Below are 14377 nucleotides of genomic sequence, written 5' to 3'. Positions count from 1 at the left end.
CACAAATATCGACCTGCGCGACGCGCTATATCTCTTAGCAACACACGAAATGGCTCACGGCCTAACACGAAGAGTTATAAACCAGCAGGGGGTCACATGCTACCAAGTTTGAAATGAAATGTCACGTCTCAAATTTCGTGAGTCGCCTGCGCTTGGCTTACCTTGTACAAACTCGTCTTTGCCGAGACATTGCCGAATGTATTAACTCCGTTACCATTCGCGATGCGTTTCCACTCTGAGCTCTCTGATTAACGTATATTAGGGAAGAATTTTAGCAACGACGTTTTCCCCTAGGTTAGTAGCAAGTATCTCAATGCCGCTCAGCGTTGACAAACTAAGTGTGCGTGATTCATGAAGGGGGAGACCGATACTCAACTCACGCCCCTTGACACTGGATCGCGTGACTATCTGCTGTTAGAACGAAACTGTTCTTTGTGACGCCCGTCGCTAGTGTTTCGGCATGCAACTACTGTGGTACTCCTGTAATATGGAACCGCAAGACCGCTACGGTCGCAGGTTCGAATCCTGCCTCGGGCATGGATGTTTGTGATGTCCTTAGGTTAGTTAGGTTTAACTAGTTCTAAGTTCTAGGGGACTAATGACCTCAGCAGTTGAGTCCCATAGTGCTCAGAGCCATTTGAACCATTTGAACTCCTGTAATATTACAACGTGGAACATTCTTTCATCAGTTTTGATACATTTGTAAAGAGAAAATACAGAAATATTCGTTCTTTTATATGCCATCTGTCTGTTATGGGTCGCTGAACACAACGAGCAGCAATTTAGTCTGTTACTATGATCATGCGAGAGGGCCTTTGGTTAAAGCAATTAGCTTATTATTCAGTTTTCATGACTCATTATGTAGGAATCCAAGTTTGGAAGGCACTTCTTAAGATTCCAGTCTCTTCCCAGTTTCATCAAACTTTTAGTTCTTGGTAAATGCCAACACGAGTTAAAAATTAATTCATTCATAAAATCACGTAAAAGAAAATCAACGGCTTAAAACTTTCACTGACGAAATTCCGATTACTGTAATGAGCATCTTTCAACTTATAGCTCTACAATAGCATCTTTAACTTCCACCAGGTCGCATTCCTGGAGACTCTGAAGATCTAAAAGATACTAGTTTCGCTTATCAGTTGTCTACACTGGAAGTTATGAGCTCGTAGGCATTATGAGCGTGGTTGTATCATGTGTCACACGTTAAGGATAATTGTCCCCTGTTTTTCTAGACTGTAATAACTGTATTTCATTAAGAAGTACCACACTAAATTTAACAATTAACATTAAACTTAGAATGCCAGAGTGTGTGGGAATTTTACATTTGTTGTCTTTGGTGGACATCTACTTGCTGGCCGGCCGGTGTGGCCGTACGGTTCTAGGCGCTTCAGTCTGGAACCGCGTTGCCGCTACGGTCGCAGGTTCGAATCCTGCCTCAGGCATGGATGTGTGTGATGTCCTTAGGTTAGTTGGGTTTAAGTAGTTCTAAGTTCTAGGGAACTGATGACCACAGATGTTGAGTCACATAGTGCTCAGAGCCATTTGAACCATTTTGAATCTACTTGCTATACTCTCTGTGACACAAGCAGCATGCTTCAAGTGGACAAGGCATATACTGCTCGTTGTCTTTACTCTGGGAGCAGTCCTGGAATGCAGTCATTACAGTAATAAAGTGAAGCATTTGTTTTAACTGTGATTTTCTTTTTGTCCACCTTGCTGGATAGACTTCGAAAAGCATGAAATAACCCGATAACTGGCAATGTCGAGTGGAAAATTATCGAACATCAGATCATTTCTTAGACAACATGAATATGAGAGAGTGCAGCGTGGCATTTTCCTTTTCCGTGGAAAATTTATAGCTACCAAGTTAGCGTCATAAACCTTTAATTAATGAGCCTTTAAAAACTTAGTTAATGAATTCTAAACACTATGTAAATAATTTATGAATTACGATTTTACAGATGACTGATTTGTGTAAAAACCCCTATACTGTTCAGTATTTGTGGTGGCAAGTATCGAAAAAGACAGGATTTTCGGGAAAATTAAGTTACATGGTTTTCCGCCACAAAAGTTTGAGGATATAAACGCCGTATGACTTGGAAGTAGCAATGATGTTGTATGCACATGTATGACTTTTAAATAAATGGAACATTCTTCTTCGTTTTATTAGAACATATGTAGACTCGAATTGTGCATTTTGAAGATACAGTGGACACAGATACATGGGCTCTGCAGGAATGCCACAGCTTTCAGGGTCCGCAGTCTTATTTCCTGTGGCCTATTCTTTGTTTACATGTAGATGAGAATTCCTGGCGTACGTAATAGGCACGACGCCTTCCCCTCAACTCGCTCCGTCACGCAGACTGCTTGCTGTCCAGGCCGAAAAAATCATGGGGAAAAGTTGCGCCTCTGACCGAGGAGAGACAGAGAGTGAGCCTCCAAATTCCACTCAAAGAAAGGAACATATGAATCACAAATACCCTCATGTGTTCTTTTAGAAGATTCAGGAGCTTGAAGTAGAGAGAGTGTGTAGCGAAGCTATAAATTTCTCAGTGCCAGAAGAAAAACTTCACTAAGGATCGCTATTCAGCATTCGGTGCATCGCTGGATTTCTACTTCTTACACGCCACTCGGTAATGTAGGAGGCCGATACAAGCTACTACGAGGTCCGTCAGTCAGTTAACAGTGAACAGAACTGTTTGCACACGAGCATTACAGCAGAAAACTACCGTATAATACCGACCCTGGTAACAGCACCGCGCATATCCCAGATTAGCACAAGCATAAGCAATGTTAAATATTTCTCAGTCTTTGCTATTATATATTAAATATTATTCTATTTAAATTAAATTCAGTGAGATACTAGCTGGCACACACAAAAAAGAAGTTTCATGATTTAATAAAACTGCAAAACTGTTGTGTCTGTCTGTTTGAACACCCGAATCTGCAAAACTACTACGCAAATTTTCGTGGGGTTTTCACAGGTAACGTGAACGTAGCTTGTGGTATCGCATAGGCTTTATTTCATCTAAACTGGATCGCGGAAAGAAAAATGTCATAACTAATGAGGAGGTATTGAACAGAATTATGGAGAAGAGAAAGTTGTGGTACAACCTGACCAAAAGAAGGGACCGGTTGGTAGGACACAATCTGATGCATCAGGGGATCACCAAAAATGTATAGGTTTTTAACATGGCTGTCAATCAGCGACTGTTGTATAATATAAAATTTTGAAAAACACAGCCCTCAGTCGCGAACACAATTAATTTGTGACCTAGGTTTCGGTGTCACAAGGGACACCTTCTTCGGACAAAATTAAAACTAAATGTTACAGCATAACGTACCAAAAAATATGAAAGCTGCGTCATACCTGACAGCGTCAGATAGTCGGAATTAAAATAAAATGCAACAGAGGTGCAAGCCACTAGGGGCTGCCATGTATCCTCTGCTACAGTCAACACAAAACTGGAGGGAAGCGTGTGGGGTAAAAATCGTAGACGGAGACCAAGAGGTGAATACAGTAAACAGATTCAGAGGGATGTAGGTTGCAGTAGTTACTCGGAGATGAAGAGGCTTGCACAAGATACAATAGCATGGAGAGCTGCATCAAACCAGTCTTCGGACTGAAGACCGCAACAACAACATTTGACAGAATGGCAAAGGTCCCGAGTTCGAGTCTCGAACCGGCACACAGTTTTAATCTGCCAGGAAGTTTCATATCAGCGCACACTCCGCTGCAGAGTGAAAATCTCATTCTGGAAACATCCTCCAGGCTGTGGCTAAGCCATGTTTCCGCAATATCCTTTCTTCCAGGAGTGCTGGTTCTGCTAGGTTCGCAGGAGAGCTTCTGTGACGTTTGAAAAGAAGGAGACGAGGTATTGGCGGAAGTACAGCTGTGAGGACGGGCCGTGAGTCGTGCTTGGGTAGCTCAGATGGTAGAGGACTTTTCCGCGAAAGGCAAAGGTCCCGAGTTCGAGTCTCGGTCCGGCACACAGTTTTAATCTGCCAGGAAGTTTCAACAACATTTGGGTCTGCATTATCCCTAACTGGCACTGTACGAGGGAGAATTTGAATGCATTAGTTTAGAAAACTTATTCCATATCTAGTTGACGAATTCATTCATGACAGCAAACTATGCGCAGAGTAATATGACATTAAATGTGTGTACAGTGACTCTCTGAATTGATGCATTAATTAGACAATACCTATTACCATTTTACTTTTGAATACTTGACTTATATTTTTATGTGAGGCGAGAGAAGTGGTAACTGGATGGCCACAACGCTGAAGACAGTAAGCACATTTTCCAAAATGGCGTCACAGGGGACTAGGGGAAACCGAGACTCTGCAGAGAACTGGACTTCCAACGATTGGAAACAGTGCTACCACTTCTATGTGTACGATCGCCGTGTTTTAAAATGTAAAGGTGCGTTGAGATGAGTCATTTGTATGACAATATTTGGCTGCTGTAGCCTTACGTCAACTTTGCTGCAACAGACAGCGATTCAGCGGTATGGCTGGAAATACCGCTGATGTTGCAGATTGTTGGAGAAAATTTCTCGATTGGTTGTTGGTGTTGTCCACCAAGCGTGGAGAATATTTCGTGTTGCATGGCAAGATTTCTCTATGCGCTTGTCTGTAAACGCTTTCCTCTCGCTCTCAACTTTGTTTCCTACTTCTTTCACCAGCAGCCCTGTGGTCATGCGTCTGAGTGGAAACAGTATCGTTTTGCTTCTGTTCGAACGTTTGTGGGCGTATATATGGCCTGGGGCCCACGTAAAATACTGGCACGCAACGAACTACTGACGTCATGCTAGTTGCCTTGCCCGACGTATATTGTGAACGCTTGGCTGTGTCTGGGGCCAGGAAGGAAAATCAGTATGTGAATGAAAAGGTACCCCATAAATCCTTTAACTTTGTTATATGCTATCGAGACCTCGACTGTATTTAAAAGTGCAACTATGAAGTATTTAGTTAGTATGAAACAATAACTCACTCCCACCGGAGACGATCTATGCAACTCGTCAGACCTGTACAGTCACGTGCTGTTACGCATACCACATGTTTTTTAATTCGTTCGCTGTCGTGCGTTGTTGCGTACAGAATGGAGAACGAAGGAGAGAATTATGTATTTTATGAATGTGATCTATCTATGACCAGAGCTATGGGACGCAGAAAGTAATGTATGCAAAGATCGCATTCAACACACAGTTAGCAAGCCGTTGGCCGGGAATCACGCTTGATGAAGCACACAAAAAATTCCTAAGCCGTCGAATCTATGCCAGATAAGTTACATAGCAATAATGGAAGAGCATGTGGCTTTTCATCCATTTGACATGCATTTGATGCCCCAAGTTTCATAATATCTCGAGATGTACCTGAAACAGGAGCTGATAGTGTAAACCATGGTGCGCAGTAAACCATGATGCGTAGTAAACAATAAAATATAATGAAAATTCTATTCTTATTTCAAACTTGCTTTAGTGAAATCTTCCAATCCTTCTACAAAAGCATTGCATATTTCTGGTACCATGGCTGGTTCAAATGGCTCTGAGCACTATGCGACTTAACTTCTGAGGTCATCAGTCGCCTAGAACTTAGAACTAATTAAACCCAACCAACCCAAGGACATCACACACATCCATGCCCGAGGCAGGATTCGAACCTGCGACCTTAGAGGTCGCTCGGCTCCAGACTGCAGCGCCTAGAACCGCACGGGCACTCCGGGCGGCCTGGTACCATGAGGCATACTGATAAATAATGAACTTTAAAGAGGTACATTGATCTTCTGTAGCTAAAAAGCAAACGGTGATCGACAAACGGGTTGTAACTGGTATTCGCTCTCTCATATAGGTATCATTTTAGCAGTTCTCGGACAAATTGCTTGTACAAGATATTAGAAACTGTGTTTATACATCCTGGTAAAATTCTGGAACAGGTGTGTATCCAGGACCAATTCTGTAGTTAAATTCTCCGAAGCATTCTGCTTACTAAAAAAACAACGCATCCACAAAGCCCTAAGTCTCTTAGTCTTTCTAACTCGATTCCTTATGTGATGTAAAAGCAGTTATAGCTGCACTGACTTCCACTAGCTCGCGATCGTCCATTTTGTAGCAGTGCCCCTTGTAAACACATCTGACCCTGAAATGTATTCCCCCAAACTGTGCATCGCGATAGTGGCTCTGAGTACTATGGGACTCAACTTCTGAGGTCATTAGTCCCCTAGAACTTAGAACTAGTTAAACCTAACTAACCTAAGGACATCACATACATCCATGCCCGAGGCAGGATTCGAACCTGCGAACGTAGCGGTCTCGCGGTTCCAGACAGCAGCGCCTAGAACCGCACTGCCACTTCGGCCGGCTCGCGATAGTGGCCGGTAATGTTTTAATACATGTGACTGCAATACTTGTGCCCGCAATGTTGTCAGACAACATTGTCGGAATATATTGACGACAATATGCAACTTTTATGACAGATGTAGACGTACGATACGACGTTATGGAATCCTCATAGAGCAATATGAGTGAAAACAGTAGTTTGAAATCAGGATAAACGATACTGTTGATTTGTTGAATATACAATCCATTTAAGAATGACGTTATCTGGATATTTCTAAACTGTGCTGCAAATCAGAGTAAATGGGAGATTCATAGGTACACGAACCTGCAAGTGAACAAGAAATCAACTGAGTACTAGCGCACCACGCAGTTTTCTAGCTTCAGTATGGACTTTTTCTTTACACTTGAAGTTAACGCCGCAGTGGCAGCCATCAACGTCAACAGAGTTGCATCTAACACGGAAAACGAAAAATGTAACAAACAGTTGGTTTCAAAACCCAATTTTGTAATTTAATACAAAATTGAATTGCATAGACGACGGGCCGGCCGATGTGACCGAGCGGTTCTAGGCGCTTCGGCCAGGAACCGCGCAGCTGCTACGGTCGCAGGTTCGAATCATGCCTCGGGCATGGATTTGCGTGATGTCCTTAGGTTAGTTAGGTTTAAATAGTTCTAAGTCTAGGGGACTGATGACCTCAGATGTTAAGTCCCATATGCTTAGAGCCATTTGAATTATTTTTTTGACAACGACGGCCTGCGAGTATTGGTTATACTAGTTTATGCTTATCCATTACGGATATTTTAGAACCGTGACTGTATATTAATGTAAATAAGTTATACACAACTGCAACCAGTCACTTTTTTCAATAATAATGCTTTATTACATGAACCGGTTTTCGAACCCTTTCAGGTTCATCTTCAGATGATTTCGGGAGGATCCGGGAAGTTACATCATTACTGGTAGTAGCATAATGCTGGGTGCTGGTTCTATGGCAGAAAGATGGGTCACACTTTAATGTATCGCCATGACTATAGCTTATCTGTCGATATGGATGTTTAGTTTTTACTTACTGCGACAGTATAGGAGGCTTTTTTCGTATCTGTCTGCCTCCATTTTGATGTCCAGAACACTTTCACACGAACTATATTAGTTCACACTTTAACAGTGACACTTTACCAGCATCCAGCATGCGCTTTACAACTGTTGCTTATAACAAAGATCTTGACAGAGAGATATGGCATAACCTACTTTGTACAGAGACGTAATTTGTTGTTCTTTACATGTGTTAAAGTCGATATAAGGGCAAGTTTTTTTATCAGAATGGCGATAACATGAGAGCACTAGATAAAATAATAATAAATTACTACAAGAACAAGTTTCAGGTGATCTGATATGTTATTTCTACTTGTATGTTACAGCCAGTTTTATTTTATTTTACTTTTTTTTAATAGCAATTATCATGTTTGTCATTAACATGAATCCCAAGGAATCAATAATACAGAGTTATTGTATCTGCAGTGAGGTGCAGCTGTCTGTATGACTAGGACCTGTATATTTAAATTAATAACAAATCTTCAGATGAACTGTTGGCTTATTTCTGTTGTTACGTTAACGTGATCTGGAGTATTATCAACAAGATTTCCATTCAGGAAGATGGGCTGGCAATGGGTAGTAGACTTGTAGGATTTCTAGCAGACATATATATCAATAACCTTGAAAATAACTTTTTCAGGTCCCAAACCCAACTAAAAGATAAGCTGCTTTAGTACAAACGCTATGTTGATGACACACTCATTCTGTTCAATGGAGCAACAGAAGAAATAGATAATCTAGCCAAAGAACTTAATAAAATACACAATAAAATCCAATTCACAGTAGAACATGAAACACCAGAAGGCATTAACTATCTTGATCTAACAATCTCAAATAAAAATCAGAAGCATAAATTTCAAATTTTCAGAAAGCCAACAACCACCAATGTTACCATACACAAATCCTCTTGCCATCCAGACCAACATAAAAACGCATTCTTCAGAACAATGGTTAATCGCATGCTTAAAATCCCAATGGACACAAATGAAAGACAAAAAGAAACAGAAATTATTAAATCAAATGCCTCCAGCAATGGGTACAACCCTGCAATAATAGATAAACCAATCCATACAGCAAAACTAAATCAACCAACTGCTGAACAACCACCCACAAACAAGAAAACCACATTTGTTAGCCTGCCTTTCCTAGGGAAGATTTCTCACCAAATTGCCAACCTCTTCAAGACATACAACATAAAAATAAGTTTCTTCACCAACAACAAAGTACAAAATAAAATAATACACAGCACCAAAACCACTATACAAAAATATCAAAAGTCAGGTGTGTACAAGCTCACTTGCAACTCATGTCCAAGCTTCTACATTGGACAAACCGATAGAAGCTTCACAACAAGATTTAAAGAACACATGGATGCACCCCGTCTTAACAACCTGAACAAGTCCAGCTTTGCCTCACATCTTACCCAACACAATCATTCTGCAAACAACATAGAACAGAATCTCCAAATACTACATTTTGCCAACAAAGGCACAATACTTGACCTTCTTGAAGAAATTGAAATATTTATCTACACAAATACAGCACTCAATGATCAAACTGAACTGAGAAACAAATTTTTCCTTCAGAACTTTGAAGATCTACTAGTTGAAAACAAGTAACCACCCAAAGAACCCTACACCGGCTCCCCAACCCCCCACCTCCCTATGACCCACCCCCTCTCTCTCCTTACATCCTAACCACACCGGTGTCAATGTAATATACTACCACAGAATAAGACATGTACCATATCTCTAAATGTTAAAGCCCTCCATTGCTAACATAAATCAGTACTTTATACATATTAAGTCTAGTTGGAACAAACAGAAGCTGCCTTTACCAATATCCCAGATCACTTTAATGTTAGAATAAAAATAAGTCAACAGTTAAAGAATTTTTGTTCATGATTTTTAAAATATTAAATGTACAGCCATACAAACAGCTTTAATCGATTACAATCACTATAACTCTTATACATATACCTTTAGCTAAAATAAACAGAATCTGCTCTTGATAATACTCCAGACCACGTTAACGTAACAACAGAAATAAGCCAACAGTTCATCTGAAGATTTGTTATTAATTTAAATATACAGGTACTAGTCATACAGACAGCTGCACCTCACTGCAGATACAATAACTCTGTATTATTGATTCCTTGGGATTCATGTTTATGACAAACATGATAATTGCTATTTAAAAAAAAACTGCCTGTAACATACAAGTAGAAATAACATATCAGATCACCTGAAACTTGTTCTTGTAGTAATTTATTATTATTTTATCTAGTGCTCTCATGTTATCGCCATTCTGATAAAAAAACTTGCCCTTATATCGACTTTAACACATGTAAAGAACAACAAATTACGTCTCTGTACAAAGTAGGTTATGCCATATCTCTCTGTCAAGATCTTTGTTATAAGCAACAGTTGTAAAGCGCATGCTGGATGCTGGTAAAGTGTCACTGTTAAAGTGTGAACTAATATAGTTCGTGTGAAAGTGTTCTGGACATCAAAATGGAGGCAGACAGATACGAAAAAAGCCTCCTATACTGTCGCAGTAAGTAAAAACTAAACATCCATATCGACAGATAAGCTATAGTCATGGCGATACATTAAAGTGTGACCCATCTTTCTGCCATAGAACCAGCACCCAGCATTATGCTACTACCAGTAATGATGTAACTTCCCGGATCCTCCCGAAATCATCTGAAGATGAACCTGAAAGGGTTCGAAAACCGGTTCATGTAATAAAGCATTATTATTGAAAAAAGTGACTGGTTGCAGTTGTGTATAACTTATTTACATTGGTTATACTAGTCTGATACATTTTAACACGGATGCAGTTAACAGTAAAATTGAGAGTACATCAGTTTACAGTTTTCTGTCACCTGTAAGAGCCTGGAAAGCTAAGAGACATGGAGACATGAGTTCACAGTGTACGAGTGGGACATCTCACGAGGTGTCGTCTATAAGAGTACTTTTCTAAGATCTTCCTAGTTTCAGTTGACTTTTGGTTTGCATTTACGTGTGTCAGAATGTGCATATGGCACTCCAGTTGTCTATACTTTGATCGCAGACTAGATATTGTCACCTCCCCCAGAAAAACCTACTGGAAACGCCTTCTCATTCTAGGAATTATATGGAGAGTGATGGTTTGCTACTATTTAGTGTCGTTCATAAAAAATGAGAGGCCTTTTTGCCTTCAGAAACTCATTTCAGACAACATCTACCAATAGTTACGATTAATCACATTGGATATATGGTACTACCGTAAAACTTGAATAGAGCACTAAAACCCCCGAGTCAAAACAAGGCACCTGGAGTAAACGACATTCCCAGAGTAATTGTTAAGTTCTTTGGAGAACTAGCGAAAAGAAAACTGTTCCATTTGATATGCAATATACACCGACGGAACGAAATCGCTACACAACGAAGGAGTTTTGCGACATAAACGAAAATAGGTAGGCCTGTTTCCAAATCCGGAAGAAGATGTCTATTCAAATTTCGCGCCAGACGCATGAGAGTAGCGGTAGTAGCGCCACTGTTAGGATGCAAATCAGGTTTGCCCTAAACACACGCTGTAACGGTCGTGAGCGTTAGTTATCTTTGAGATTGGACGTGGTGAGTTAATATTAGTGAAGAATGCCTTTAAGCCATTGTGGTTCCCAACCTTTCTGAGACCATGAACAAAAAATGGCTCTGAGCACTATGGGACTTAACATCTATGGTCATCAGTCCCCTAGAACTTAGAACTACTTAAACCTAACTAACCTAAGGACAGCACACAACACCCAGCCATCACGAGGCAGAGAAAATCCCTGAGACCATGAACATCACCCCGGAGTGCAACCACATATTAGCTAGTAACCCCCCCCCCCCCCCGGCCCCCCTTCAACTCGACACCATTTTCAACATTTCCACCTAACTTAATTGTGGAATGGAAAAGAATTTTCTTTGAACACTTTAATTTTTAAAATGACAGAAGAAAAATTATATTTAATTTTTATAGGTATTTTATTAAACCAAGAATTAACAATACAGCGAGACAATTCTTGCTGTTTATTTCTTAGAACATTTTTTTAAAGGAATGATGAAGCAATTTTCAATGCACCACGAGTGTTACTTGTAATTCCATCTCAGGAAAGAAAGCTAATTATCCACATTGAGGGTAGTCGCCTGTTACAAAACACGCTTCCTCTGCACCACTCCTCTTCCTAGCAACATTTGCTTCACCCAACTCTGTGCACTCTCATTTAAAATCAACCAACGTAAAATGTGTGCACTATACTTAGGCCTGTTGTTTGTACATCACTTGACTGCTGGACCCTTTGCTTCTGTACTGACAGAAATTGGAAGACATGAACCTGCCATGCTTTGTGCCTCACCACTGCCACTATGATTATTGCTATTATTGTTACTGTTGCTAATACAGTTTAGATCCAACAACAGCTTAATAGCCATTACATAATTAATGTTGTTTTGTGCTGTCTACTGCTTCGTTTATTTTTACAAAGGGAATAATGAAACAGTTTATGGTCTATTGCGGGGAACACCTACAACTCGGACAAGGTATTTTCATTAGATATCTGAGCTATGTGACCTATATGTCTCAATTTTAGTGTCATAGATACAAGGCACAAAGTGTGTATCTAGGGGGTGGAGTGTGTGAGGAAGATGTTTTTCATACTTTCTTTTCACAAGCTGTAGTATATACTACATTGTGTCACACATTAATGCTAGTATTTGAAAAAAAAAATGCAGTTATTGGCAACTTAGTGATCAGTATTATAGTCTAACGAAATAGTGATAACAGTGATTTTAAAAATAATTTAGTGTCATGACCGAAACACAATTCAACCCTATTGTTTTTACTTAGCCGGCCGAGGTGGCCGTGCGGTTAAAGGCGCTGCAGTCTGGAACCGCAAGACCGCTACGGTCGCAGGTTCGAATCCTGCCTCGGGCATGGATGTTTGTGATGTCCTTAGGTTAGTTAGGTTTAACTAGTTCTAAGTTCTAGGGGACTAATGACCTCAGCAGTTGAGTCCCATAGTGCTCAGAGCCATTTGAGCCAGCCATTTTTACTCCTTGGAAAATTAAACATTTACCGCTTTAAGGCGACATAGACACCGTTGTCAACACCCAACTGACTTTTAACTAGATCGTGTAACAGGACAACGAGAAGCTGGATGTTCCCTCTGCGATACTGCAGAAAGACTTGACAGGAATGTAACCACCGTACATGACTGCTGGCTGCGGTGGTCACGAGAATGTACAGTCGTAAGACGGTCGGGATCTGGACGACGATGTGGCACTATCGAGAGGGAAGACCATCGTATTCGGTGTATGTCTCAGGCGCATCGTATTGCATCCGTAGCAACCATCTGAGCAGCTATTGGTACCTAAGTGACATAATGAACTGTTACAAAACGGTTACTTTAAGGATAGCTTTGAGCCAGAAGCCCTATAGCGTGCTTTCCACTGATCCTAAATCGCGGCTATTTGTGACTTCAGAGTTGTCAAGTCAGAGCTTATCGGAGGGCAAGACGGAGGTCTGTTGTGTTTTCTGATGTAAGATGGTTCTGCCTTGGTGCCAGTGATGGCCTTGTGTTGGCTAGAAGCAGGGCAGCTCAGGGCCTGCAACCAACCTGCCGGTGTGCTAGACACGGTTTTCCTACACCTGGACTTATGGACTGGGCGTCACAGCAGGAGTACTCTTGAAATTATACCACGCATCCCGACTGAAAATTTGTTCGTCAATCTGTTGTGTCGTCATTAATGAGCAACATTCCAGGGGATGTTTTCCAGCACAATAACGCTCGCCCACATACAGCTGTTGTACCTTAACATGTTCTACAGAGCGTTGACATGTTGCTTGGCCTACTAGATCACCAGATCGGTCTCCAATAGATCACAAATGGAAGGTCATTGGACGATAGTTCCAGAGTCATCCATAAACAACATTAACCGTCCCACCATTGACCAACTAAGTGCTACAGGCGTGGAAGGAACTCCATCCCTCAAGCTGACATCCAGCGCCTATACAACAATGCATGCACGTTAACATGCTTGCACTCAATATTCTGGCGGCTACATCGGTTGTTATGGTACCGAAATTCCACATCTGTAGTCTCGCGCTTGTATTAACCTGTGATTTTGCAATGTTAATCACTTAAATATTTTTCCAAAATTTCATTAATCTATATTAATCGTTTTTTGGTGTTGCGATTTTTTTCTGTCAGTGTATATGAGATAGGCGAAACACCCTCACACCTAAAGATCAATGCAGTAATCCCAGTTCTGAGGAAGGCTATGAGGCGTAGCGCCGTATAACGATCCTGCCTTGGAGACAGTTAAGAGGGAGATGTGACTCGGAGCTGGATAGTGACAGATGGTGACGCGAGACTGGATGCGCACGTAGTTTATGTATCAGCCGATAGAGGACAATATTGGATAGGGGGACTGTGATTTTAGTTTCGATTGTGCCCACTAGAGTGCACTAAAGTAATAGAATGCTTTTCATAAACTATTCTAATATTTTCATAAAGTGTTACATGTGTTTTTGTGTATGTAAAATGTTACAAATATGTTTTAGCATATGAATGGTGCGTGAGTGTGGTTTAAGATGCAGTAGTAGTTCCGATGGAAATGATAAGTTGCCGGATCTAGCAGTGTTTCATACATCAAAAGTGTTGGAAAGTGACGGCATAATTATTCCGATGTGTGTGTAGAAATTTCGGAATTTTTAAGTGAGTTTTGTGACGAGAAAAGACATATATTCCGTATTGAGCAGGTCGGTGGCTAAAAACTGTGACTGCATTTGGTACCGACAGACTTAATATTTGGCGAGCATTCTCAATCAAAAACAATCAGTATTTTTGTAGCTATTACGTTTTCGGGAAATGCAATACCATAAACTTGCTAACGTGAGTGAAAGGGATTGTGAG

At 40.8% G+C, this 14377-nt stretch overlaps 1 protein-coding gene across 1 annotated transcript in view; it reads right to left on the bottom strand.

Annotated features, from left to right (window-relative positions):
* Positions 1 to 14377, bottom strand: part of LOC126249656 (calcyphosin-like protein) — a 357664-nt gene that overhangs the window by 233749 nt on the left and 109538 nt on the right. The gene's annotated exons all lie outside the window — the stretch shown is intronic.

This window comes from Schistocerca nitens, chromosome 3, assembly GCF_023898315.1.
Source record: "Schistocerca nitens isolate TAMUIC-IGC-003100 chromosome 3, iqSchNite1.1, whole genome shotgun sequence".
In the NCBI taxonomy this organism is placed as follows: Eukaryota; Metazoa; Arthropoda; class Insecta; order Orthoptera; family Acrididae; genus Schistocerca; species Schistocerca nitens.
The sequence above is the reverse complement of the archived record's forward strand: the minus strand, read 5'-3'. Positions and strand labels throughout refer to the sequence as shown.